The sequence below is a fragment of the Trichosurus vulpecula genome, chromosome 4 (genome assembly GCF_011100635.1).
Source record: "Trichosurus vulpecula isolate mTriVul1 chromosome 4, mTriVul1.pri, whole genome shotgun sequence".
Classification (NCBI taxonomy): domain Eukaryota; kingdom Metazoa; phylum Chordata; class Mammalia; order Diprotodontia; family Phalangeridae; genus Trichosurus; species Trichosurus vulpecula.
Window position 1 is genome coordinate 380,194,134 of NC_050576.1, and position 27,760 is coordinate 380,221,893.

The 27,760-nt window shown below is 35.0% G+C and overlaps 1 pseudogene; it reads left to right on the forward strand.

The window, feature by feature from the left end:
- The first annotated feature begins 17,266 nt into the window (after positions 1–17,266).
- LOC118848635 lies at positions 17,267–17,734 on the forward strand (annotated as a pseudogene).
- Positions 17,735–27,760: the final 10,026 nt, after the last annotated feature.

The following is a 27,760-nucleotide window of genomic DNA, read 5'->3' on the forward strand; positions in this document are numbered from 1 at the left end:
AGGCTTTAAGGGAAAGTGTAGGAGAGAAGAGGTATTGGACTGACTACCAGACTGAAGGTCTACAGAGCTGTTGTGCTGACCTCATTGTTATATGTCTATGAAATCCATACCATATAATAGCACCATGCCAGGAAACTGAATTGCTTTGTTTTGAATTGTCTTAGAAAGATTCTGAAATCACTTTCAGGACAGGATACCAGAAATTGAGGTCCTTTCTCAAACTAGACTGCCAAGCTTTCAAACTCTACTGCAGAAAGTGCAACTTTTATGGGCTGGCCACGTGGTTCAAATGCCAAATGTGCACTTGACAAAAAAAAGTATTTTATGGAAAAGGCACATAGGGCAAGTGCTTACCTGGTAGTCAGAAGAAGCGATACAAGGACACTCTCAAGGACTCTTTTAAAAATCTTGGAATTAATTTTGTGACATGGAGACACTGGCACAGGACCATCCAACATGGCATGCCCTCATCAGAGAAGATGCTGTGCTCTATGAGCAAAGCAGAATTGAAGTAGCTTAAAAGAAACATGAAATGCACAGATTTTGAGAATCTAACCCAAATGTTCACATAGACTATTTGTGCCTGGCCTATGATAGAGCATTCTGAGGTCGTATGGGTCCGACCAGCCTCAGTTGGACACACTGTAACTTGACTCTAACATGGTGATGTCATTTTGGTCCTCTCTGAGAACAGAGGACAACGATGTTATCTAGTTCTTATAAATGATTTTCCCCATCATAGGATTATGAAACCAGACTGAGTGAGTATGGAATGGCAGAGAATAAGAAGGGTGGGGGTCAGAAGAACTTGGGTCCGACTCTGATTTACTGTATCTTCGATCTTAAATAATGTATTGAATTTCACCAGACCTCACTTTTCTCATCTGAAAAATGAGGTGGTTGTATTAAGATAATTTCTAAGGACCCTTTCAACTCTAAAGTTATGATGCTAAAAAGAAAAACGAAACTATCTTTGATTTCCTGCCACTCATACTCCCATATCAGTCATTTTAAACTCATTTCTACATACAGAAATTATTTCATAATCTCAACATATCCCAAATTGAATTTATCATTTTCTTTCTAAACACTCTTCATTTTTTTCTGTTTTTGTTGATAAAATTCTTACTCTACCAGACACACAGAGTAGAAATCTGAGTTATTTCCCAAATCCAACCAATTGCTAAATCTTATGTACTATATCTATGCAATATTTTTTATACCTACAGCTATTTTCTATCCCCACAGAAACTAGCTAGCTAAAACTCACATTTTTTTTTGCTTAGACTCTCTCTCTTTGTCTCTCTCTGTTACTATCTCTTTTTCTTTCCTTGTCTCTGTGTCTGTTTCTTACTGTCCCTCTCTCTCTCTCCTTGTCTCTCTCTCTGTCTCTGTCTTTCTTTCTCTCTCTCTCTCTTTTTCTCTCCAAGCCAGCAGTGAGGCTCAGCCCATGGGGCTGGACAATAGGGAGGTCCTGCCCCCAATACAAACCATCAGGGAGATCCTTTCTCCAATGCAAACCAGCATCTAGGTCCTGAAACCCAATGAAAGCCAGAAGAAAGGCCCCAAGCCCTAGTACAAGAAATTTAGGACAGTGCAGGAGCAGAGCCCAAATCTTACATAAAAGTACAAAGTCAAAAAAAGTCAGAAGAAATGAACAAAAAAAACAGCCAAACAAACAAACAAATAAAAAACTTCACTATAGAAAGGTTCTATGGTGATAGAGAGGATTAAGGCACCAGCTTAGAAGAGGACACAATGTCAAAATGGTTACGTGCAAAACATCAAAGAAAAAATGTAAATTGGTCTCAGGCCCAAAAATAACTCCAGGAAGTACATAAAATGACCTTATAAAGCAAATAATTAAGAAAAAAAATTGAGAAATACCATGAGAGTAATGCAAGAAAATCGTGAAAAATAGTCAAGATCTTGGTAAAAAAAAAAACCACAAAATCAGAAAAAGGCACATATTAATTCACAAAAAAAAACTAACTCCTTAAAAAATAGAATTTGCAAAATGGAAAAGGAGGTAGAAAAATTCACTGATGAAAACAAATCCTTAAGAAGTAGAAATGTTCAAATGGAAAAGTAGGTACAAAAACTCATAGGAGAAAGTAATTCCTTAAAAATTAGAATTAAGCAAGTGGAAGCTGGTGACTCCATGAGATATCAGGTCACAATGAAAACAGTCAAAAGAATATTAAAGTTGAAGAAAATGTAAAATATCTCATTAAAAAAAACAACAGATCTTAAAAATAGATCCAGGAGAGATAATTAAAGAAATATTGGACTACCTGAAATCTGTGTTAAGAAAAGATCATATGTTTTGGACATAATATTTTTTTCAGTTTTTTTTTTTAAATTTCTTCTTTAATATGTGCATTTTTAATTTTTTTTTTTTATTTTTAGTTTACCACACACGCTTCTACATAATTTTGAGTTCCAGATTTTCTCTCCTCCCTCCTCCCTCCCCAAGATGGCATTGAATCTCATATAACTACCATGTATAACTTTGCATTGAATTGATTTATACACTACTCAAGTTGTGGAGAAGAATTATGGCCAATGGAATGAATCATGAGAAAGAAGAGACAGAACCAAAAAAAAAAAAACCCAAAAACAAAAACAAAAGAGAAGAAAAAAGGCGAGCATGTAGTGTGCCTCAATTTGCATTCAAACTTCACAGTTCTTTCTCTGGATGACGATAGCATTCTCCATCGTGAGTCCCCTGGAGTTGTCCTTGCACCTTGCATTGCTGAGAAGAGCGAAGTCTGTCAGGGTTGGTCCTCATGGAATCCATATATCTGTGGTTGTGTACAATGTTCTCCTGGCTCTGCTCCGCTCACTCAGCCTTATGTCGTGTAGGTTTTTCCAGGTTGTTACGAAGTCCATATCATCCCCATTTCTTATGGCACAATAGTATTCCATTACCTTCATATACCACAGCTTGTTCAGCCATTCCCCAATTGATGGGCATCCCTTTGATTTCCAATTCTTGGCTACCACAAAGAGAGCTACTATAAATATCTTTGTACATATGGTTGGACTTTATATTTTAAAAAATTATCAAGGAAAGCTGATATCCTAGATATTCTAGATCAGGCCTGTACAACTTGCAGGCTCCTCTACATTTTTGTGGGGTGCCCAAAATCCTTTGTCCCACCAGCTGCAGGTTGTGCAGTCCTGCCCTAGATAAACTGAAATACTGACATCCTAAAACCAGAGGGCAAAACAGAAAATGAAAGAATCCAACAATCATTATCTGAAAGAGATCTCAAAATCAAAACTCCCAAGAATATTATAGCCAAATTTCAGAGCTCCCTGATCAAAAAGAAAATACTGAAAGCAGCCAGAAAGAAATAAATCAAATATCATGCAGCTATAGTCAGGATTACAGAATTTAGTAGTTTTTACATTAAAGAAGCAAAGGCTTGGAAGATGATATTCCAGAAGGCAAAGGCGTTAGGAGTACAACCAAGAATCACTCCCCAACAAATCTGAACATAATCCTCCGGGATAAAAAATGGGAATTTAATAAAATAGAGGATTTTAAAGCATTATCAATTAAAAGAACAGAGATAAATAAAAAAAGATCTTCAAATACAAGATTCCAGAGAAAAATACAAATGTAAAAGAGAAGCAAGAAAGAAAACAATTAACAAAAAGAATCCTACAATATGTGGTGTACAAGAAACACATTTGAAGCACAGAGACACACATAGAGTAAAGGTAAGGAGCTAGCTTATTATTCTATTGTGCTTCAGTTGAAGTTTTTAAAAACAATCAGGTGTAGTAGTCACAAGCAAAAGGAAAAGCAAAAGCAAAAACAGAACTGATTAAAAGAGATATGAAGGGAAACTATATTTTGCCAAAAAGTAGTATAAACAATGAAGTAATATCAATACTAAAATATATGCAACAAATGGTGTAGCATCTACATTTTAAAGGAGGAGTTATATGAGTTAGAGAAGAAAATAGACAATAAAACTATACTAGTGGGGTACCTCAACTTTCCCATCTCAGAACTAGATAAATCAACCAAAATTAATTAAATAAATAAATGAGAAAGGAGTTAAGGAAGTGAATAGAATTCTGAAAAAGTTAGATATTTTTAGATCTCTGGAGAAAATTGAATGGGAATAGAAAGAAACATACGTTTTCCCATCAGCACATGACCCCTACACAAAAATTGACATCTCAAACTCCAATTCATTGACATGTCCTGTCAATTTTACCTTCATGATATTTCTTGAAAGATCCTCTTTTCTATTTTAACATTTCTTCACCCTGGTACTGTCTCTCATTCCCTCATGCCTGTACTATTGCAACAGTCTTATTACTGATCTCCCTGTGTCAGATTTCTCCCTACTCCCTTCAACTATATAGCAAAATGATCTTCTTAAAGTGAAGTTCTGACCATGTCTCACAACTATTTAATAAATAATGGTGTCTCCCTCTCTTTTGTTTATTTTTTTAAATGTCAGTCATAACTGGACCATTCCTATCTCTGCAGTCTTCTTATACCTTACTTCCCTCCATATACAACTCTGCAATTCAGTGATACTAGCTTCCTCACTATTCCTCAAATATGAGATTCCATCTCCCAACTCTTTTGGACTTTCAATTATAGTTCCTATTTCTAGTAGTTACTCCTTCGTCATATTTATCTCTTGGTTTCCCTCAAGTCTCAGCTAAAATTTCACCTTTTGCAAGAAGCCTTTCCTAGTCCATCTTACTTCTAGTGTGTTTCCTTTAAGATGATCTCCAATTCATCCTATATCTTTTGTTTTTACCTAGTCATTTGCATGATGCTTATCTCATTAAATTTTGAGCTTATTGAGAAGAGAGCCTATTTTTTACTATCTTTGTAAAATGTAGTAAAGACTGTGACACATAGCATAGAAACTTTTCCTATAATTTTATTAGTCTATGGGGCTCCCAAAAATGAGTTTTCATTACCAATGAAATTTAACATCTCTAAAACTTGTCAAGGTGGGACTAGAAGAGAGGGCTTCTTGTTTCCAGGACAAGTTCTTTATCCAATATAGCAAACTGTCTTTTATTTGGTACAAGGTAAGTTCTTAATATTTTTATTGATTGTTCAATGATTAATTTAGGCTCAATTCTGAAACTCTATGATTCAACATAAATAAAACTGACCATTTTTAGGTCTGCTTAAATTCCCTTCCCTGTCTCATTTCATTGTTTTCAAATAAGTGCCTTAGAAGTAAAGGCAGATTTCAGTTGTGAATGCTGAATTATAATATCCATCTTTTGTCCAGTTATAAATAATTCTCCCAGCTTAATTCTCCTTTCAAATTCTACCTATTTGCATTCCCAGCCTAATTCTCTCTGGCTGCTTTGATAAAAAGAAGAGAAATGCAACATCCCATTTCTTCTTTACACATGAACAATGATATATAGTTAGTTCCAAATGATCCCTTTCCAAGATAAACATGACTTTATAGCATTCCATTGAGAATTCAGAAAACTTATAGCCTTTCTATATATGATAATATCCTGGATTTCTAGGGTGAACTCTTGATTCCCATGCACCATTATCAACTTCTCGATTCATCAGTGTTCTCAATAGGTTTTAAATAGAATAAATTATATCATCATGGCTTCCTGAAGTATATTTATAAAATAATGAATTTTTCCTAAAGTTAGATTCTATACCAACATGGAGTCTTTTATTTACTTATAAGTGGTAGGGAATCAAATGTCAAGTTCCTTGAGCATATCATATGAATCATAACTACCTTTGTTTCCCTAATACCTAGAATAATGTCTCCAATGTAGTAGAGACATAATGAATGATTTAAATTGTATCGCAAATCACCACGAAGAGTTAAAATATTGTTGAGGGTTTTTCTTGCAGTTTAGTGAGGTCACCCACCTTTATGTTCCTTGAACAACATATATCATCTCCTGACTCTATTATTTTCATTATCTTTCCCCTGTCTTCTTATTTTTGCTTCCTGGTTATCATCAAGTCTCACCTAAAATCTTACATTCTACAAGAAGCTTGATAATTTATATGTACCAATTACTTAGATGTATAACTCATCACATACATGTGTATATGTGACATGTGTATATGTCATATACATGTTTTGCATATATTTCTATATGTATATATTTGTGCATGTGCATGTACATAAATTATCTATTCTAAATCTATGTATGCACATACAATTCTTCTCATTTTCATAAAAATAACTTTTGTACTAGCCAATTTTATTATTGAGAGCTTGCTTGAGTGCCTGGCATATAGCAGGTGCTTAACAAATACTTGTGAACTTGCCATCTCATTTCTTCCTCACAACAACCTTGAGAAGTAAGTATTTTTATGATTCCATTTTTGTAAATGAGAATTTGAGGCTTAGGGATACTAAATGACTTGTCCAGCATCACACAGCTTATGTCTCAGGCCAAAGTTGAGCCCATCTCTTCCTGACTCCAAGTCCATCACTCCTTGCCATGCACTAGATTATACCAAAGCTTCCCTTGATTGCCTTTTATAGGAAATTCTATCTTACACTCTCCTCTTATTTTTTTTGTTTTTTTATCTTCGTCTCCCTGTGTTATCTTGTAAAACAATCCTTCACTGTTTTTTTTGAGATTGCATCATTTCCAGCATAGATTTTTCCCTAAAACACATTTGATCTAGCCCAGCCTCATAACATTATAGAATATCATCAATGAGCAACCTCAACTGAGATCTAACAGAGTTCATCAAGGAAAGAGTAAGGGAGTGAAATGCTGTTTATTTGATTTCTCAATAGAATAATAGTAGATATATATCACTATTCCCACAATGTTTCAAGCACTGTGACAGCATTTATTAATAGTATCATTTAGCTTACAGCTAAAGAAACTGAAATATAGAAATTCAATGATTAGTCCAAGCATGCACAGACCATAAGAAAATTATACCGGGAAAATAGCAGAAACAACTTTCCCTGGGCTTGATCCATAATCATTAGACCATCTTTTTCTTCAAAGTCACAGTTACAATCCTCTAGGTACCCAAAGGACATTCCCAAGGATCTAAGTAGACAGAGCTATCACAGCCTCCTAATACCTGTCTCTTGGTCCTCAGAAGATAGCATTAGTGAAACCTCCTAGACAGTGCCACAGTAAAAGAAGTCAAGATTTTTTTTTCTGGGTCTCAGTCTCTATGCCCACGCCATCTCCTACCTCTCATCACAAGTCAGTATATAGAGTTTTTTGAATCTATCAAAGCACCATCATTTCCTTTTCTTCCTAATTCATCCTTTGTGAAGTCAAAACAATTAAAATCTTACATGCATCATGCTTCCTCAAAAGCTCAGGCATATAATCCAAGTCATTGACAAAATGTAATAGAAGATATGAAGTGTCTTAAAAGTCCCAGGAAGAAAAAGTTTGAGAAACACTGCAATAAAATCATTTTGCCATGGTCAAAGGGGACATGAGATTCACTGATATTTCAAAATCTTTACTCTATTAGTTTTAACTACCTCCCAAATTGATTTTTTCATTTTAAATAAGGACTGCTAACAAATTGGGAAAAGTTACAGCTTTGAGTTTTATGTTCCTTTCTCCTTATTTACCCCAGAAATTGCTAATGAATGCTGAATGAATAAAAGGCAGACACTAATGGGAATTGAGCATAGAATGTCAGAGCTGGGAAATATCTCTGGGATTATCTACTATTATGCTCTCATTTTCCTGAATAAGAACTTGTAGACAAATGAGATTAAACACCTTGATCAAAGTCACACAACTAGTAAACAATGGAACTGGGACCCAGTTCTTTTGACTCCACATTCAAACAAGGATTGGGTAACAATTCAATTTTTGATTGTTTTCTAGATTGGAAGAATTTGAGCTTGATCCATTGCTAGTCAGCATAGGAAGAAAAAAGAAGAAGTAATTTGCTTACCTTAATACATAATTTCATTATGCATTCTATAGTTTTCTCATTTTAAGGCTCTAAACAGTATCGTTTAGGTCATAACTTAAGAAAAAGATTACATCATGTTTGTTTGTTTGTTTTTTTTACTTAGTCTTTCTTTTTACTTCCAAAATAGAGAATAATTTATAATTTTCTGAGTCCTTTTCCATGCTTGACATTTATAAAGACTGTTTAGTATTATGTAATAGGCACTACCTTTAGAGGCAGCCCTACTGAATTTAAATACATGCTTTCCCATTGAGTATATATATATATATATATATATATATATATACATATATATACATATATATGTGTGTATATACATATATACATATATACATATATACATATATATATATATATATATATATATATATATATATATATATATATATATATATAACCTTGGGCAAGTCACTAAGCCAATTTGAAGTTTGCCAATTTCCTCAGGTGTGAAAGATGAGCACTGAAATTTGCACCACCTTTATCACAGGGTTGTTTGTGAGGAAATTCTTTTGTATATTCTAAATTTTTCAGATTTAGTTCCTGTTAGTGAACTAGTTGTCTTTCTAGCAGAGGATGCATCAAAACTGAAAATGTGGTATTCTGTATTATACTTATTTAGTGGAGGGTGGGCTTCCTTTGACAAGACATTACTTTTTCAAAGCAGCAAGTCCACTTAAAATAGAAAAGTATCACTTATGTATAAAGAGGAAATTAATAGGTTTGTATAGTCTTATCAGTCTTTCTTAATATATCTCATATATCAATTCCTTACATATTTCACCAATTCACATTTTAAGAAGTTGAGCAGTATAATTTAGGTTGTGAGTATAAAAAAAATACCAACGAGCTTTATTGTCTCTTTTATACATCATCATAATGTAGAGTGATTTATCTTACATTTTGTTCATGCTTTAAAAGTTTTAAAATTGTTCCATATACATGAACTCATGTGAGCTTCACAACAGTTCTGTTAGGTAGGCATAACAGCATATCATTGTTCCCATTTAATTAATGAGAAAAGTGAGACTTAGAGAGGCTAAGGGATTTGCCCAAGGACATATGGTAAGTGACTGGAAAACCAAGGATGTTAGCCAAGGTGTTCTAACCAACAGGCTAGTTTCTTACCCAAAACTTTCCCAAATATTATTTAAAAATAATAAATTGAAAGTTTTCATTTTGACCTCAAGGGCAAGGAGGTAGAGCAGAAAATCAGTTTTGACACTCCATCACTGATCTACCCCATTGTGACCAGGTATTATAGGTCCTTCTAGTCAGTGGGGAACTTTACATACCATATGGGATGTAATACTTGGACAAAAGAGGTGAGCTAAGGACAGCCTCTGACGAGGTTTAATGTGTTTGTTACATGTTTCCATTTTTAGCAAATAATAAAAGTACAACTACTTTTGTAATTTGATCCAGGTGAATTTTTTATTCAAGTAATATGTCACCAACTCTATCAGTTTATTGTGTATTATTTGTACTTTATTTTACACGTTGATAATATAGACATTTTAGTTATCAAAATTATAAGGAAGAAAAGGAAAGTCATCCTCCCTTGCAACCAAACTACTAGCAGTGTTTTAGGATACTCTAAGATTAGGCACCCAAAAGTTTGGACTCAGTGAATTGGTCAAGGTTAAAGGCTAGGAACTTCAAAAGAAAAAGTTCTTTCTTAGCTTTGATTGCCAGCTGGGGGAATAGTATGAGAAGGAGAAAATAGGATATAAAGAGTTATCCATTTCCTAAAGCTTATATTTAATGGATATTGCTATAATAATAGATTTAAGAGAGATTATGCTTTCATACTTATGGATTCAAAAAGAGCAAAAAAAAATTCTAGGTTAGCGGCATTCTGCTCCATGACATTATTCAAGATTACACAATAGCATGGGAAAATGAAGCCTTAGGTGAATGTCCAAGACCAAGAGTCTCTCCAAAGCAGACGGCTTTCAAACAGGGTTCCAGAGATCATGATAATTCCAAAGAGGATCTTTGGGGGTTCTTTGGAAACAAGAAAGAAAAAAGTTTGTCTGTTACATCAGCTCCAGGTCTCATTCTGCAGTCAGCAGAATGTGGAAAGTTTAATAGAATGAACAAATGAATGAATGAATGAAAATATTTGTTGAGTGATTAATGTACAACACTATTCTAATCATTGGGCACACAAATAGAAAAGTGAGAAAACTGCTTCCTTCAAGTTGTTGTTCAGTAATTTTTTTTCAGTCATGTCTGACTCTTCATGAACTCATTTTGGATTTTCTTGGTAAAGACACTGGAGTGCTTTGTCATTTCCTTCTCCAGTATCTCCTTCAAGTTATATAAATTATTTTTTTATTGCTAATACAAGGGTTGGATACTTTATTATTAGTATGTTATTGTTTTAGTATTATTTTATATATATATACTTATTATTTAGTATTATTTTAATAGCCTTTTATTTTTGTTCTAAATTCTGATATGGAGACACAACACATCTGCCTCAAAAGGAGAATTTTGGGCTATTCTTCAAAATGGGAAAGTTATGTTAACTTTAAATTCATTCGCACTGTAAGAACAATGATTATTTACATGTAATATGTGTCCCAAGAATATTGAATCAATTAAAACAGGGTGTGACAGATAGTAAAATTTTCAGTGAGTATCTGTTAACTTAAAAAAAACCGGAGATGGAGGGAATTCTATTGTATGACTATTAATAGAAAATTCTATCCTACACCAAAACTACTGAGAAAAAAAAACACATGCTCTATTATTCACAGGGTGTAATCCTTTCTCTTTGTCTTAAGACATTGCTGAAATGGAGTGCTAAAGCGTTGTTTTTAAATTGAGGTGTTGAAGGATACAAAGAAGTCAAAATGCATTGTCTTTCTGTGTTATGTTCTTAAAAAATATGAGCACCTGGAGATGAGATTATGCTCAGGTGTTACTGAACAAGGTCTAGATAGCAAGGCATCATAGCGTTAACACCAAAACAACTGGATTTGGATTTCAGATAGTCATGTGTTCAAATCCTGACTTTAATACTTGCTAGCTACTAAATCTTATGGAAGAAGAGTCTCTGTTTCTGTAAATATAGAAACAGATGATAGACATAAAGAGATGATGTATACATATGTGTATATATATATGTATATGTATTTTCATGAATTATATTTCTATTATCCATCTACATGATTATGGTATGAAAAATGTTTCACAACCATAAAGGGCTATGAAAATGTAGTTATTTTATATTGCTTTTTCAAATCCTAGAACAATATTTTGTGTAATAATAATGACTGGTCTTTGTATAGGGTAAGGTTTATAAAGTGTTTTACATGAATTATCTTATTGGGTTTTTATAATAACTCTGTGAGATAAGTGAACCAGATAATATTTTTCCCATTTTAAATATAGGAAACAGGTGGGGAAAGTTTAAGTGATTTGTTCATGGTTACAAAACTAGTATATTTCTGAGGTAGGATTTGAAACTTGTTCTTCTTGACTCAAAATCCCACAGTCTATGGAGCCAGATTTCCTTTCTTCTTTCTCTCTTACCTTGTAACCATTTAATAAGCATTTGTTTAATTGAATTGACAGGAAGGAGTGTAGTGGCCACAACTGAACTGCAGAATGCACTTCACTACCACCTCACATCCTTTGACTTTATGTGGACCTCGGCTCTGTATCAGAAATAAGAAGTGATACACTTTGAAAAGACTGTTTCATGAGGGAAAGAAAGAGTGGGAGGGGAGGGACAGAGACCGAGGCAAAAAGAGACAGAGACACAGTACACAGGTAGAGAGAGACAGAAGAGCTAAAGAGACAGGAGCAGAGAGAGATGCAGACAGAGACAAAGAGAAAAAGACAGACGCAAACAGACAGAAACAAAACAAAAAGCATGGGGACAGAATAAGGAAACAGATCAAAAAAGTGACAAAAAAACAGAGAAACTGTAAAAAGACCAGAGCCTTCTTTAGCAGGTAACCTCTATCTATAAAATACAGGGCTAGAAATTGTTATGTTTGCAAGTACAATTTGTTTCTAAATGAGTTCATTTATTAATCTATCTTCACCATTCTATTTGTGCTGATGGATTTGTTTTTCATTATGAATAGCGATAGATTGAATAAATAAATAAATAAATGAAAAAAATGCATTAAGAAATCAACAAACATTTAGTGTCTACTACCATTCTAGACACTATGGAAACAAAGAAAAAATAAAACCGTCAACCTCAAAGATCCTGTATTTTACTGGAACGCAAGAAATGTAAGAGTAAGACGGTTCTTGCCTTTGAGGAGTTCACATTACACACGTGCGTGCACACACACATCCACACATGCACAAACATGTGTGCATTCATAGACCCACACATGTGTGTACACATGCATGCATATATATACATATGTGCATGTACATACACATACACAAGCATATACAAATGCATATACATGCACATACACATACACGGAGAAGTGGGGAAATTTTTGTCTGAGGTGCCACATGAAACACAGAGTGGAGGAGAAGAGTCATATATTGCTATTCCTTTGCCAAAAGAAATGGTAGCATGGATCTTCTTAATGTTGCTAGTATAAGAACAGGTAGCAAGATGGTTTCTCAAATACAAGGGTATGGAGAGTGATTTAGGATCAGCTACATACTAGAATGAATAAAGGGGGGAGATCCATTGATTAAGAACCTGCCAAGTGACAGGCACTATACTAAATGCTTTACAAATGTGATCTCATATAGGAGATTAATATTGTTGTATATGGGTGAGTTTGCGAAAGGGTTCATTCAGTTCCAGGGCAGAATTTCAAATTTGAGTGAATTAATTCATCAAGGAAGGGGGATAGGATTCCATGAATATCTGGTTTGGAGGATGCATGCTATTGCCATTTGAGAGAGGGAAATGAAAGACAAGATATCCAATTTCGACATCTTTCCATTTTATAACACAGTAAAACCGGCATTAATTCTAAATTCTAGTTCTTGACTCTCTCCCTATTTTTGTGCTGTCTAGATTTGCAATTTCTCTGATGGTTGTTGTTGAGTCTTTTCATTCGTATGCAACTCCTGGGATCCCATTTAGGGTTTTTGTTTTTTTGGCAAAGATTCTGCTGTGGTTTTCCACTTCCTTACTCAGTTCATTTAACAGATGAGGAACTGAGGTAAACAGAGTTAAATGACTTGCTCAGGGTCATTTAGCTAGTAAATATCTCAGGCCGGATTTGAACTCAGGTCCTCCGGACTCCAGGGCCAGCACTCTATCCACTGTGGCACTTATCTTCCCTAATTTATGTGATAATTAAGGCTTTATATTTTTTAAGTTTGAAGGGCCTTGATTTGCATACAATCCTATTTACCCTCCTCCCCTACCTTCCACTCACTTATATATACACACACATACAGAGATATAAGAAAATGTGTTTAAAAGTTATTAAAAAGGCAAATATTTAAGGAAGACACCTGTAATAGTTTCATGCAAAAACAGTCATAAAAAAAGCTATTTGAATGCATTCTGCTGTTCTCAACACCATTTGCCACCTTATCTTAAAAGCTTTTCTCCACCCTATTCATGCCCCACTTTCTCAGCACCCTCATCACTTGACAGTTTTCTCTGATCACGTATGAATGGGCCTTTTCTCACCAAATTGCATAAAATCTCCTTCCTGAAGGCACCTAGTTGGCAAACATTCTAGAGGAAAATATTTGAGCATTTAGGGATGATTACTTGAATAGAAATAGGAAGTGCCATTTTGGTGAAAACTAGTGAAAAACAAGCTTGCCAAGAATTCCACCTATCCCCTTCTTCACCATTCTGTTCTGTTTACTTGAATAATACAAATCTTGGTCTAGTTGGTATGTGCCAACTACACAGTATATACATAGAGTCATAGTGTTTACAGATCTTAATGTCCTATGAAGTGAATTCCTCATGTGAGAACCAACACAATTCTCTGTAAAACAAACGAAAGTACTGTCTACTTCCAGGGATTTTTTCTGTCTGGTCAGGAAAGAGTCTGGAGATAAAACTACTTTGAGATAATTGTTCCTCATGATAAGTGTATGGATGACAGCTTAACAGTTGCTTGAGAAAGAACAGATATATATCTTCTTTAAGTAGATATACAAGAGCGATATTTTTATCAGCAATTTCCTCTAGGATTTTACTCAAAATATACTTTCCTGCTATGTTTCTGGCCACAAAACAAACAGAAGAAAAGATAAAACTTCAGACACTTGAAGAACACTTAGCCACTGAGCACCGAGCTTCTTACAGCTGCCTAAAGGTTTCTGTCTTGGTCTCTGTGGAATTGCCTATTATTAGGTCTCCTTCATAATGTGGGTAGTGCAGCAAATTTAAGCTATAATACAAGATTTATATATTCCTTAACTGTTCCTCAAGATGCATTTTTTAAAGTGGCTTTTGTCAAGTCTGAATAGAATACTACCACTCCTAAAGCAGAGAAATTGGGGATAGAGGGATGTCCACCTTCAAATTTCACTCACCCTAATGCTAAGTAAATCACTTTATGATCTTGGGCAAATTATTTCATTTTTCTGAGTCTTGGTTTCCTCATTTGTAAAATGAATGGGTCGAACCAGATCCCTAAATCTCTCAGTAGTGCTTTGTAGGCCCAGAGATTAAGACATAGAGGAATCCCCAAGGTCAATATAGTTCAGCTCTCTCATTTTTCAGGTGAGAAAAGTGAGGCCTAGGGGGTTAAATGCCTTGCCCAAGTTCACTCAGGTAGTAAGTATCAGAGATGGGCTGTGACCCTTGATCCTCTCACTTCATGGCTAGTAGCAAGTCATGGCATCATCTTCCTGATGCCACAGTCCTCTTAAAGAATGAAAGAGAAACCAAAACTTGTGAATACTCTGAGTTTCCCCAATGGAGACCCAGCTTGCCAATTCCAGTTGGGAAATTCAGCTCCCCTCCCCTCCCCTCTCCTCTTCTCTCTTCTCCTCCCCTCCCTTATCCTCTCATGGGGTATCATGACCTTACCTGAAGGTGTTCTGCCCAAAGGAAGGTAAATTTTAATGGCTGAAACTTACCTAGTCATCTTGGAGTGTATTGACTGGATTTCTTTCTCAAAGACCATGCCTTAAATCCAATTCACTATGCCTCTCATTGATTGGCCAACGGTAGGTCCCCACCGAAGCATCACTTAATGGTTACTTTTTGGGCCATGATGACTCAGAGTGCATATACATGTTTCTCTTTAGGCCAGCAATCCCAAGGGTCTTCCCCTCCCAGTTATTTTATTTTTTTATTAAGGGGGCCATCCCTTGACTCACTTCTTAAACTGTCCTAATTACTGAATGGGAATTGCCTCACTCAATGTGAGAATTCAGAAGACCTTAGCTTAAAAAGTCTCCTACTGCATCCTGGGCCACCTCCAGTTGTCCTGATCTATATCTGGCCACTGGACCCAGATGGCTCTGGAGGAGAAAGTGAGGCCAATGACTTTGCACAGCCCTCCCTCACTTAAATCCAGTTCAATTGCAAGTCATAGCATCATCTTCCTGATGTCATGGTCGTCTTTGAGAATGAAGGACAAACCACAAGCACAACACAACCTGTGAGTGTCCTTTCGAGTGTACCACACAGGAGGATTATCATCAAGTCTTTTGGCAGGAAAAGTGGAAGATGAAACAGGAATATTGCATCTGGTTGTAAACAGCCACACCTCAATTTTTTTCTCCAGATCTCTACTTCTCTTTATGCATTCAAAGAAGTCACCTTGACTCACGATGGAGAATGCTGTCTACATCCAGAGAAAGAACTATGAAGTTTGAATGCAGATTGAGGCACACTTCATGCTCACCTTTTTCGCTTCTCTTTTGTTTTTGTTTTTGGGTTTTTTTTTTTTGGTTCTGTTTCTTCTTTCTCATTATTCATTCCATTGGTCGTAATTCTTCTCCACAACTTGACTAGTGTATAAATTAATTCAATGCGAAGTCATTTGTGGTAGTTATATGAGATTCCATGCCATCTTGGGGAGGGAGAAGGGAGGGAGGGGAGAAAATCTGGAACTCAAAATTATGTAGAACCATCTGTTGTAAACTAAAAATAAAAATGAATTTAAAAAAATAAAAAATAAAAAAAAGAAGTCACCTTGACCACCGTGGGCCTTGGATATACTTCCAACTCAATAGTTAATAAACAACCAGATATAGGAATGGTAGGGCAGGGGAGTAGCTTGCAAATAATGTCTGTTCTCTCCTGAGCAGATGTCCTTTTTACCACACATAGGATTCTGACCCCTCAAAGCACAGTCTTTTAGTACTGAATAATCACCATTCCCCATGGGCCTAATGCTCCCCTCCTTGACTGCACATTACTTCCTTTAATCACAATGAGAGGAGAGAGAAATGTATTAAGCTTTAACTTTATGGTAGCTATACATAAACCTGCCATGCTTTACCACCAGCAGGTATGGGTCAGTTCACATTTAAAAAAATCTGTAAAGCAAAAGTCCTTTTTTATTCATTGGCCACAGCTGCAGTGCTGTTAATTTCTCATTTCTGTCTTCCTAGCCTCCAGTAATTACAACATACCCCACCCCTAATAATCTCTATCATCTGGAACACATTACCTCATTCCTTGCAATCCATCCCCAATTATTGTCCTCCCCCGCAAACGCCTTTCCCAAATTGCAACCCATGTCAAAAAGAAATTCCTAATGAACGCTTTCAAATTGCCTACATCTCTTTCTAGCTAGGTGGATGAGATGGCTTTTGAATTTGGATTATATTTAATCCATTGCACTAGCATGGTTTCTTGCAGGATTTGTGACAGCACAGGCAGCTTTGTCATTTTCAAACATTTTCACAGAGCAACACCTTTAGCCTCCAAGAAAAAAAAAAAAAAACAAGTAAAATAGTAAAGTGATGTCCTCTTTGTTCCCATTTCCTGAACTTTACCTCTGCAGCTACTTTTTCTACACTCCAGTTTAACTTCACAATGCACTAAGAGGTCAAACTTGAAAGTTCGGCCGAGTTCCTGATTGCTCCATTTCTTGGGAATCTGAATGTGGGAAGATAGATGCTTTAAGAAACATAGTGGAATGCTTTGAGGTACTTTCCAAAAGATGAACAAGATTATAAAAAATCAGCAAAAAATAATTAATTACAAACTTTTTTGTTGTTTTAAAGAGACGGAAATAAGAGTAAACAAGATATATTTTAAGTATTATAACAGAGTGTTTTCTTGGGGGAGGGGGGAAGGTCAATAGGAAAAATAAAATGTAATCCTCCCCAATCCATTTTTTTTCTTTCATTCAGCATCTGAGGTTTAAAAAGTTAAAATTCCCTTTCCTGACAGCAGACAAGATGGCAGAAGTGGAGCAGAAGAAGAAGAGGGCCTTCGGATAGTTCACCTACCGCTGCGTGGACCTGGATCAGCCTCTGGACATGTCCTATGAACAGCTCATGCAGTTGTAGAGCGCTTGGCAGCGTTGGTGACTCAATAGGGGTCTGCGGCGCAAACGGTATCCCCTCCTGAAGCGTCTGAGGAAGGCCAAGAAGGAGGCGCCTCCCATGGAAAAGCCAGAGGTAGTGAAGACACACCTTCGAGACACGATCATCCTGCCCGAGATGGTGGGAAGTATGGTGGGCGTCTATAACCAGAAGACCTTCAATCAGGTAGAAATTAAGCCCGAGATGATCAGACACTACCTGGGCGAATTCTACATCACCTACAAGCCTGTGAAACATGGCCGACCAGGTATTGGAGCCACCCACTCCTCACGTTTCATCCCTCTCAAGTAACCCGGATCCTAACAATAAAAACACGAAGGTTCTTAAAAAAATTTAAAAAATTAAAGTTAAAATTCTGAGGGCAGCTAGGCAGCGCAGTGAGTAGAGGACTGGCCCTGCAGTCAGGAGCACTTGAGTTCAAATGTGACCTGAGACACTTGGCACACTAGCTGTGTGACCTTGGGCAAGTCACTTAACCACAATTGCCCTTCCTTACCCCCTCAAAAAAATAGAAAAAAATAGAGAAAAAAATTCTGGGAACCTTATAAAATTATGTAAGTAAGGCTTGAATCATATGATATTTTATATTGAATTGAGTTAAAAGCTAGATTTTTTTCTCATCATTGTAAAATCTCAGAAACTTTCTATTTTAATGTACAGAATATTCAATTTTCCTCTAAGAAACCTTATTTTTTTTTCTTTCTGTGCTACTTCCTAATACCTTCTCTAACATACATCTTTTACTTGTTTGATGGGGTAGAAGAAAATGGAACTTAAACAGGAACAAGATTCATGAAAGGAGTTGGCACAATAAGTAGTGGGTTATATATGCCTTTTAGAAAAAAAAGAAAAAAAACAAAAACTAAGGCCTTTGAACATCTTTCTCTGTGTCTATCTCTATCTCATGCATGTGTGGGCACACACACAATACCAAAAAAATCAACAAAACAAACAAAAAATAAAGACAAACTACTCAAATATGTGGTCATTGACAGGGCTACTTATCATTACCCATGATGCAATGCTTCTTTATACCCTGTCTATGTTATCTACAATCAATCCTCTTTTTTTCTCTTTTCTTTTCCATTAGTTCCAAAGGATGCTTTCAGCTTTTCCCCCTCTTTAGTCTGTCTTCGACATAGCTGCCAAAATTATATTTTAAAAACTTATATATGATTATGTCACTCCCCTTCTCAAAAGTCACCTGTGACATTTTATTGTCATTATAGTTAAATACAAAATCTTCACAGCAGCATTTAAGGACTGACTCAGTATCTTTCCCCTTTTCACACATATTTCAAGACAAGAAGACTTCTTGTTGTTGCCCATTCACTGCATTCCGCTTCCTGCAATCATGCTTGTACATGGCAGAGGTTATGGTCCACCATGTCTGTAATGTGCTTACACATCATCTGTTCTTCCAGAATCCTTAGCTTCCTTCAAAACACATTTCAGGTATGAGCTCCTTTTTCCTGACCCAGCCCCGCTTAGTAGCTAAGTGCTATTGTCTTGAAATGATTTTGTAAAACTTTATTTTACACACAAACACACACACATACACACAGATGCACACACACACATTATCATTGTTCTTATTGATCAATCATGTCAGATTCTTTATTACCCTATTTGAGTTTTTATGGGCAAGTGGACTGTTGCAATTTGCCATTTTCTTCTCCAGCTCATCTTACAGATGAGGAACCAAGGCAAACAAGGTTAAGTGACTTAACACTGCTAGTAATTCTCTGAGGTCAGACTTGAATTCGGGAAGATGAATCTTTCTGGCTTCAGGCCCAGCACTCTATCCACTGTGGCACCTAGCTGCCCCTAGATAGAGAGTTAGCTAGCTAGACAGATACATAGATAGGTATATACATATACATGTATGTACATGTATATATGAACACACATATACATGTACACACGTATGTATACATTATATACATATATGCTGATATATCAATATATGGATAAAGATAGATACAGATATACCAAGATATGGGTATACATACACACACACATATGTGTGTGTGTGTGCATGTGGATGATAGATAGATAGATAGATAGATAGATAGATAGATAGATAGATTATTCGATTAGCCGAGTCCAGCTCTTTGTGACTTAATTTGTGTTCTGTTATATTTTGTGTTTGTTCATTTTTGGCAAAGATACTGAATTGTTTTGCCATTTCCTTCTCCATCACATTTTACAGATGAGGAAACTGAGGCCAACAGGGTTAAATGACTTGCTCAGGGACATATAGCTAGTAAGTATTGGAAGCCAGATTTGAATATGAATACACACATATACATACACATGTATTACACACACATATATGGATGTGTATGTATATGTACATATGTGTGTATATGTTTAATGCATCATGTTGTTGCTAAGTGCTGGGTATATAATATAATGAAATTAAATAGTATCTGATTTTAAGAAATTGAATTTCAATAGAGACCCTCATGTATGTATATGTGTCTCTGTGTATGTAGGTGTATATGCATGTACGTGTGTACACATACATATATCTATATCATATATACACAGCATATATACACACGTATATACGTATTGCAGAGATATTTACATGCATTAACAAACGTAGATATATGTGCACATTCCTGCTTGTGTGCATGCATGTATATGTGTATGTACTCAGGCCTCAGTAGAATGTGAGTTTCTGAAAGTCAGATACCATTTCATTTTTGATGTTGTGTACCAAGCACTTAGTACAAAACTGTGCATCAAGCAGTGATTTAGTAAATGCTAGTTGATTTGCTGTGATTGTACATACGTTTCAGTGCATCCATGAACTTACATGGGAAAAATTTGCTTTTGTTTCAATATTATTGATTTTCTTTCTAACCCCAAATATTTTATTTTATGTGTTTAAAATATTATGAGAAGAGGTCCGTAGACCATCAGAGTGCCAAAAAATTCATAATACAAAAGGATAAACACTAACATTGATATTTATCAATGGAAACTATAGTCACATATTAATTAAGTAAAAGTGATTTTAATCTGTTCTCCCATGGAGAAATATGAAATAGTAGTGATAACATCAAATCTCTACTCTATAAAGTGGTTTTTAAATTGATAAAAATCTCCCTTTTACAAAATCTGCCCTGAAGTGACAAACCAGTATATTCTAAGTATACACTTGTCTCATCAATCATACCACATGGGGCCCACACTCTTGGCAGCGGTCCAAATGTAAGAATCAATAGAATCTTCCTTCTGACTGGCCACCTGAAGATCTTCATAGATGTTACTTGTAATGTTGTTTAGTTATTCACTTGTGTCTAACTCTTCATTTCCCAGTGGATCACAGCCCTTCAAGCCCTTCTCTTGTCCAGTATCTCTCCAAGTCTCTCCAAACCCTTTTGCTGTTTCCATGGAACTATCTATCTATCTCATCTTAAGCTGCCCCTTCTCCTTTTGCTTTCAATCTTTCCCAACATCAGGATCTTTTCCAGTGGATCTTGCCCTCTTATTATGGGGCCAAAGTATTTAAGCTTGATGATACCACTAATTTAAAAGTAGATCTCATTTATAATGGAAATATACCACAAAGAATATGCTTGCTTCCTCAATGTAAGAATGTTTTCCTATTGGCTATGCCAACACAATTCCATAGTAGGAAAAAAAATGTGGGGAAGGGGACAGAAGGAGTGGAGGAAGAATTATATATGGAATTAGATCATCTGTACCATGATTGTGTTGGTCCTATATGCTACTATGACTTTTTGCCCTGTTATTTTAGATAGTCTTCTAGAGGGAAGAGTATGCTTTATGTATGAAATTCTTACTTTGTTTCTGATAGACTTTTGAAGCAACAATTTCACCCCCAAACCATCATTGGAAATCCAGACTACTGCTAAAAATTTTATCTAGTTAAAGACATTTTTGCATCACTTCTTCAAACCAACACCATGTATTTGTTTGTAAAAATAATTTATGAGAATACACTGTAATTTGGGGAAGGGATTTAGAAATCATTCCAGCAAACATTATTGCTTTTGTTAATAGATTTATTTTAGTGACCTTCACTTTAATTGCTTATTACCCTGCCCTTTTTCAGAAACACTTGTACAACTTTTAAGAATAATAGTACCAATGTCAATCACACAAAAAAGCAATGCACACTGGAACAGAAGCATGGGGGGAAAGCTCACGTGCCTTCTGAAAAATGAGCAATTAGAACCAAAAGTCATGTGTAATTCAGGCATGGAAATGATTGGATTTCAGTAGCCAAAGCACAGTATAAAATTAGCTTCAAGTGCCAAATTTTGCATGCCACAGAAGTAGGTATACATTAACACTCATTGGTGCATACGTGTATGCACACTAACACACTGACTTCTGCATTCATGTTGAAGAGACTTAAGAATTTTGTTGAACAAAAGCCATTCTGCTACACTCATTTGCAAAAGGATATAATTAGTTGTTCTTTCAGTTTCCTGGATAAAGATGGAACATATGAAAAATAATAGGCTGTCAATACCCTAAAGGGTTAGCAGTATGAACTCAACAAAGGAATATATTTTAAGGCAACAACAGCTTTTTTTTTGCTGAATATCTGTGGTATTTTGAGAGACCTTATGGTATGAAAGCATGTGTTTAAAATGCAAAGTAACTATATTTATATTTTATTTATTTTTATCCCGAAGTGCTAAAATGCAACCAATCATAACTTTTTAAAAAAATACCACAAAATGCTTCTCAGCTGTAAATTCACAGAGCACAATAGAATAGAAAAATATCAGCTCTTAGATAATTAAATAATTTATAAGGACACATTTTAGTCTGAGAAAAGAAGAAATTGTTATAGTCATATATGTAAGCTGACAATGATTGAAGGAAAAACAAAAAGAATGCAATGAATATTAATGTATGTTCACTACACCTGTATGTGGAATTATTTCATTAAATTTAAGTCTGACCCATTTGTTTAAAAACATGCAAATTCTTAAAATTGCATTTTATTCATTTCTCTATTATCTGTAGCACTATCAAAAGACAATAAGGAAAAATAAGGAAGAGAAGGGGAAGCAGCTGGGTAATCTATGAATGCAGTTCAACAAAGTTAAGTGTTAACTACAGAAGTTTCTCATTGTGATCAGTTGAGTGGATTTATAATGGTAGACAACAAAATAATACCCTTTTGCTGATTGTAAGGCATTTACCAACCATTATATAACTACAGTATGTAACTATATAATTTTTGTTTGGGGGGCGGGTGCAGTCTGGATTTGTGATCTCATTGCTATAGGGAAATTCTGGTATGGAAACTTCTTCCATGAACGTAGGTTAGCAACCTATCTGTAACTCATGGGTTAGGTGATTTGCAATAGGTCACATATTAAGAATACATTTGAGGTAAGACATATAAATCTAGACCTTTGGGTCTCCAAGACTGATCCTCTAATCATTACATTATTCTGCTTCTTAATTATGAAAATAATTAGGGGGAAATGTGCTTTCATGACTTTAAAGGTAACAATGAAACTACTGTATTTTGAAAATAGTTTTTCTTTTGTTTTCATAGCATATAGATTTCCCCTTATATTCCTCCCTGGCCCTCTTCAAGAGAGATACCTTTTATTTACAAAAAAAGGAAAATAAGAAGAAAAAATATTCAGCCAAATCAATAAATACATTGAGAAAAGCATTATGTGATATGCAATATTCCACACCGATGAATTTCCTCCCCATCCCCCCCTTATAATCATACTTCTGTAAAGCAGTAGAGTGAGGTAACTGTTCATACACTGTCTTTGGGGGCCCAAATTCTTCTTTATAATTTTCTGGTACTATATTCACTTTTGATTCTTTTGCGGAGATTATTCTCTCCACTTAGATTGATGAAGTCAGTGTTTATATTGTTTCCTGGTTCTGCTTACTTCACTTTGCATTATCATGTAAGTCTTTCCATATTTCTTGGTAATAATCATGTTTGTTGTTTCTTATAGCACAGTAATATTTCATTATGTCTATGAACCACAATTTATTTAGCCATTCCACAATCAATGGAACAATCTTTTTCTCTACTCTAACTCTTGTCTTCATACTAGGGGACTATATTGAGGCTCCCTCAAATACTCTAACTTAACAATTTCTCATTCTAGTAAATCCCCAAGGTGTATTTAATTCTACCTAGACTATCCAAAGAGTTGGGCATATCATTGCTCTTGCCAGTACTGGTAAGTGTTCTACTTCCATGTTCATGAACTCTGAAATGTATTTATCTTATCATCATCTTTTATCATTCCGTCTTTCCTTGTGCCTATATGGCACTCCTAACCCTGGTCTTCATCCTCATTATCACATGTAGTCTACGTACCCTTCAGCTCTTCCCCAGGCCATCATTCGTGCATTGGCTGTAATGTATTCCCTATTCTTCCTACACTTCTTGGTGAATCAGTTCAACTTGACATTTAAGCTCCTTGTCCATTTTCCTATCTCAGATTATTGTGTCCTTAAACAGCCCAATTTTGTATTCCTCCAACCATCAGCTGCCTTCATAACTATTCATGTGCTACTAAATGGAACTTTGCCAACTGAGACCACTATAAATTTATGTTTCATACTCTCAAAGGAGGGGGGGCTGTCTTACTTCAGCAAGATAATCCAGTTTTACATTCCTAATTTATTTGCTGTCCCATTCAACATTAAGCATATTCAAACCTTCTTATCTCTCCTCAATTTTCCGTAGCATTCACCCCTCTTCCCTTTAGCTGAGTAACTTAGCCCCTATTTCACTGAAAAATTAAGGTTACCTTTCTTCCCACTTCCTTGTTTAAAATCACCAGATTATTATTCCTGCACTATGTCCTCCTTTCCTCTAGTTGTATATAAAAAAGATGCACCTTCTCTTTATTAAGTTAAATCCTACTTGTACCCTTGACACCATTCTATTTTGTCTTCTCAAGAAACTTATTTCCTAATAGATGCACTACTTGGTACTCCACCATTACCATGTCCTAGCTACCCTCTGCCCAACCCCTGACTTTTCAGCTTCCTTTTGTGCATTGTCTTCCCACTATTAGATTGTACACTCACTGAGGGCAGGGAGTGTTTTCTTTATTATTTGTATTCTCAGCACTGTACTGGGAATATCATATGCATTTAATAAATGTGCATTACATTGTATTCATTTTATTGCATTACATTGTATTACGTTGTAGTGTATTGTGTTGTATTGTCTGTGTTGTGTGACTACCCATTCTACCATCCTTATCATCTTACTAATCTCAAATATTTCCTTGTCTACTAACTGCTTCCCTAATGTTATATCTCCTTTTTGGGGAAAACAAATGTACAAAAAACCTTCATTTAATTTTTTCCACTAGTTATTCTAAAAATTAAGCAACAAAACAAAAGCATAGTCTTTTGGTCAATGGTATGGTCCTGGAGATATAGGCTATAAAAGAAAGATTGCTTGATCTTCTCCTATTTTCATCGTGTCATCAGCATATAAAGATTTGATTTTCCTAAAGATTTTATGCTGATAAAAAAGTTCTGATCACCTTTTTTATATAAAAATATTATCCATGGTTTCTCCAATTGTATTATATCATACCTTCTGAAATATTTCCAAAAACAATCCTTCAATGCTTTGAAAATTATGTCACTTTCAGCAAGAATTTCTTCTGTGTGACCTTGGTCTGGACCAGTTTTCCTGCCTTTTTTAATCTTCTTGAGTGTTATTTCCATTTCCTTATATATTGAGTAGAGTTAGATTCCAAATCAGGTGGCTCCAAATGCCATCATTGATTTGTTTTCCTTCTCTAATTTTCTTCTCTATATTCTCTTGAGAGGATATGACTTAATTGGCTCTCTACTAAATTTTCTACAAACTTGTTTTCCTCTTTGTTCTACATGTATACACATTATGTATGTATAATTCTTGAAGCATTGCTACTTAAAATTTGTTACTAACATCCTATGTAATGAGTTTATATATCTAGATCAGGTATTTTCCAACTACTACAGTGGTTCCTAAACTCTTTTGGTCACTTCACTGTGATTATTGCTTTATGTGTGTTAAACTTTTAAAAGAAATGGTGATAATCAGAGTTGATATGCTTTTCCTTTATCTCTTCTTCCATGTATCAATAGTTTATCTGAATAGATCAGGTTGTGGCTATTGCAACTGCTTGGCTGCTGATATTGACCAACTAAAAATTTTGTCTGATTTCACATAGAAAACCAATTTAGAAATGAGTCCTACATTAATAGCTGGTCACCTCTGTCATTATAGTTTGTTTCACTTTTTTATTAAATATTTCAGTTTTTTTAATCAGTGATTTCTATCTTCTTGATGAAAATATTCATGACGTACAGGCATGAGAAATATGAGCACTGTTTGAGCCATGGACTTACACTTCTTAAATATAAAACATATTTTCATCATATTTGTGTTAGGTATTGCAATGATATTAGACAGACAGACACAGATAGATGGATAGATAAATAGATAGATAGATAGATAGATAGATAGATCTTGACTTGATGTGTTTGATTTTGCCAAATTCTTTGCAGAATTTCTCTTTATCTTTACCTTCTTTAACAGATGTTTATAAATAAGCTGTAATTATTTTCACCTTAGACTCTTATACTAATCACAAAATTGGCATTCTAAATAACAAAATATGCCATAAGATAACATTCTCTGTTTTCTTTGTATGCTTGTTGAAAGAAAACTCCAGATTTACACCAAAGAACTGTCTCTGGAGGCCAGCTGAGGTATCCTTTTTTTGATAGTTAAAATAATAAGATTTTCCCCCTTAAAATCAAGCTAACGTTTGTCTCTGCAACTTCTGTTCATTACTGCTTGTCCTATGTTACTTGTTGCTCTGACACTATGGGGCCAAATGGAATAACTAGGAGGATTTTTTGTTGTAGAAACCCTTTCAATATTTGAAATTCAACCTAATTTTCAGCTTCTTAAAATTGTGAGTGAAAGGTGTTATTCAAAATAGAACGCAATTCTCCAAATATAGTATGGCTTGAATATTATTAAACATTTATTATGTTCCAGATACTTTGATAAGCCCTGAGGATAGAAAATGTAAGAAACTAAACAAAACAAAACATAGTTCTTGACTTCAAGGAGTTCACATTCCAACGCGGGAGACACTATGTAAGCAATTATGCATTTCCAAGATAGAATGTAAATAGAAGAACCGTTAAGTCATGTACACCATTTTTGGTATTACCATATAATGGTAATGATTCATTTTGTTGTTTTAGTCCAGTGGTATTCCCAGACACTTCTTTCATACTGTATTTGACTAGATAATGACTTGAACTAAGGTAGAAAACTTTATACTAATATATAATCCTTGTAGTTTAACTGAACTAACTTGCCAAGGTGCTTTTGGATCATATCTCTCTAATCTCATTTTGACCTTATCTTGGTATAGTGTGTGATATGTTGGTCTATGCCTAGTGTCTGCCAAACTACTCTTCAGTTTTCCCAGCAATGTGTGTCAAATGGTGAGTTTTTACTCCAAAACCTTGGATCTTTGGGTTTATCAAACAATAGAATGCTATGGTCATTTGCTAGTGTGCATTGTGTACAAAATCCATTCTGCTTATCCACCACTTTATTTCTTAGCCAGTACCATATTATTTTAATGATTACTGCTTTATGATAGAGTTTGGAATTTGGAACTAGTCTCCTGCCTTCCTTCACATTCTTTTTCATTGTTTCCTTTGATCTCTTTACTTTTTGTTGTTCTAGATGAAGTTTGTTATTATTTTCTCAAGCTCCACAAAATAAAAATTTTGATAGTTTTATATGGCACTGAATAAATAACAAACTTAGGTAGAGTTATCATTTTAATTATATTGGCTCAGTCTGTCAATGAACAATTACTAATTTCCCAACTGTTTAGATTGTCTTTATTTGTGTATTTTGTGATTGTGTTTATATAGTCTCTTGGTTTGTCTTGGCAGGTAGGCTCCAAAGTACTTTATATTGTCTACAATTATTTTAAATGTGATTTATCTTTGCATGTCTTCCTGCTGGATTTTATTGGTAATATATAGAAATGCTGGTGATTTGTGAGTTTATCTTTACATACTACAACATTTCTGAAGTTGTTAATTATTTTGACTAGCTTTGCAGTTGATTTTCTAGGGTTCTCTATCATCATATCATCTGCAAAGCATGATGGTTTCGTTTTCTCATTGCCTGTTTTTATTCTCCCAATTTATTTTTTTTAAAATCTTGTCATTATATGTAGAATTGCTAGTACAATATTGAATAGGAATGATGATAATAGATATCCTTGCTTTACTCCTGGTCTTGTTGGGAAG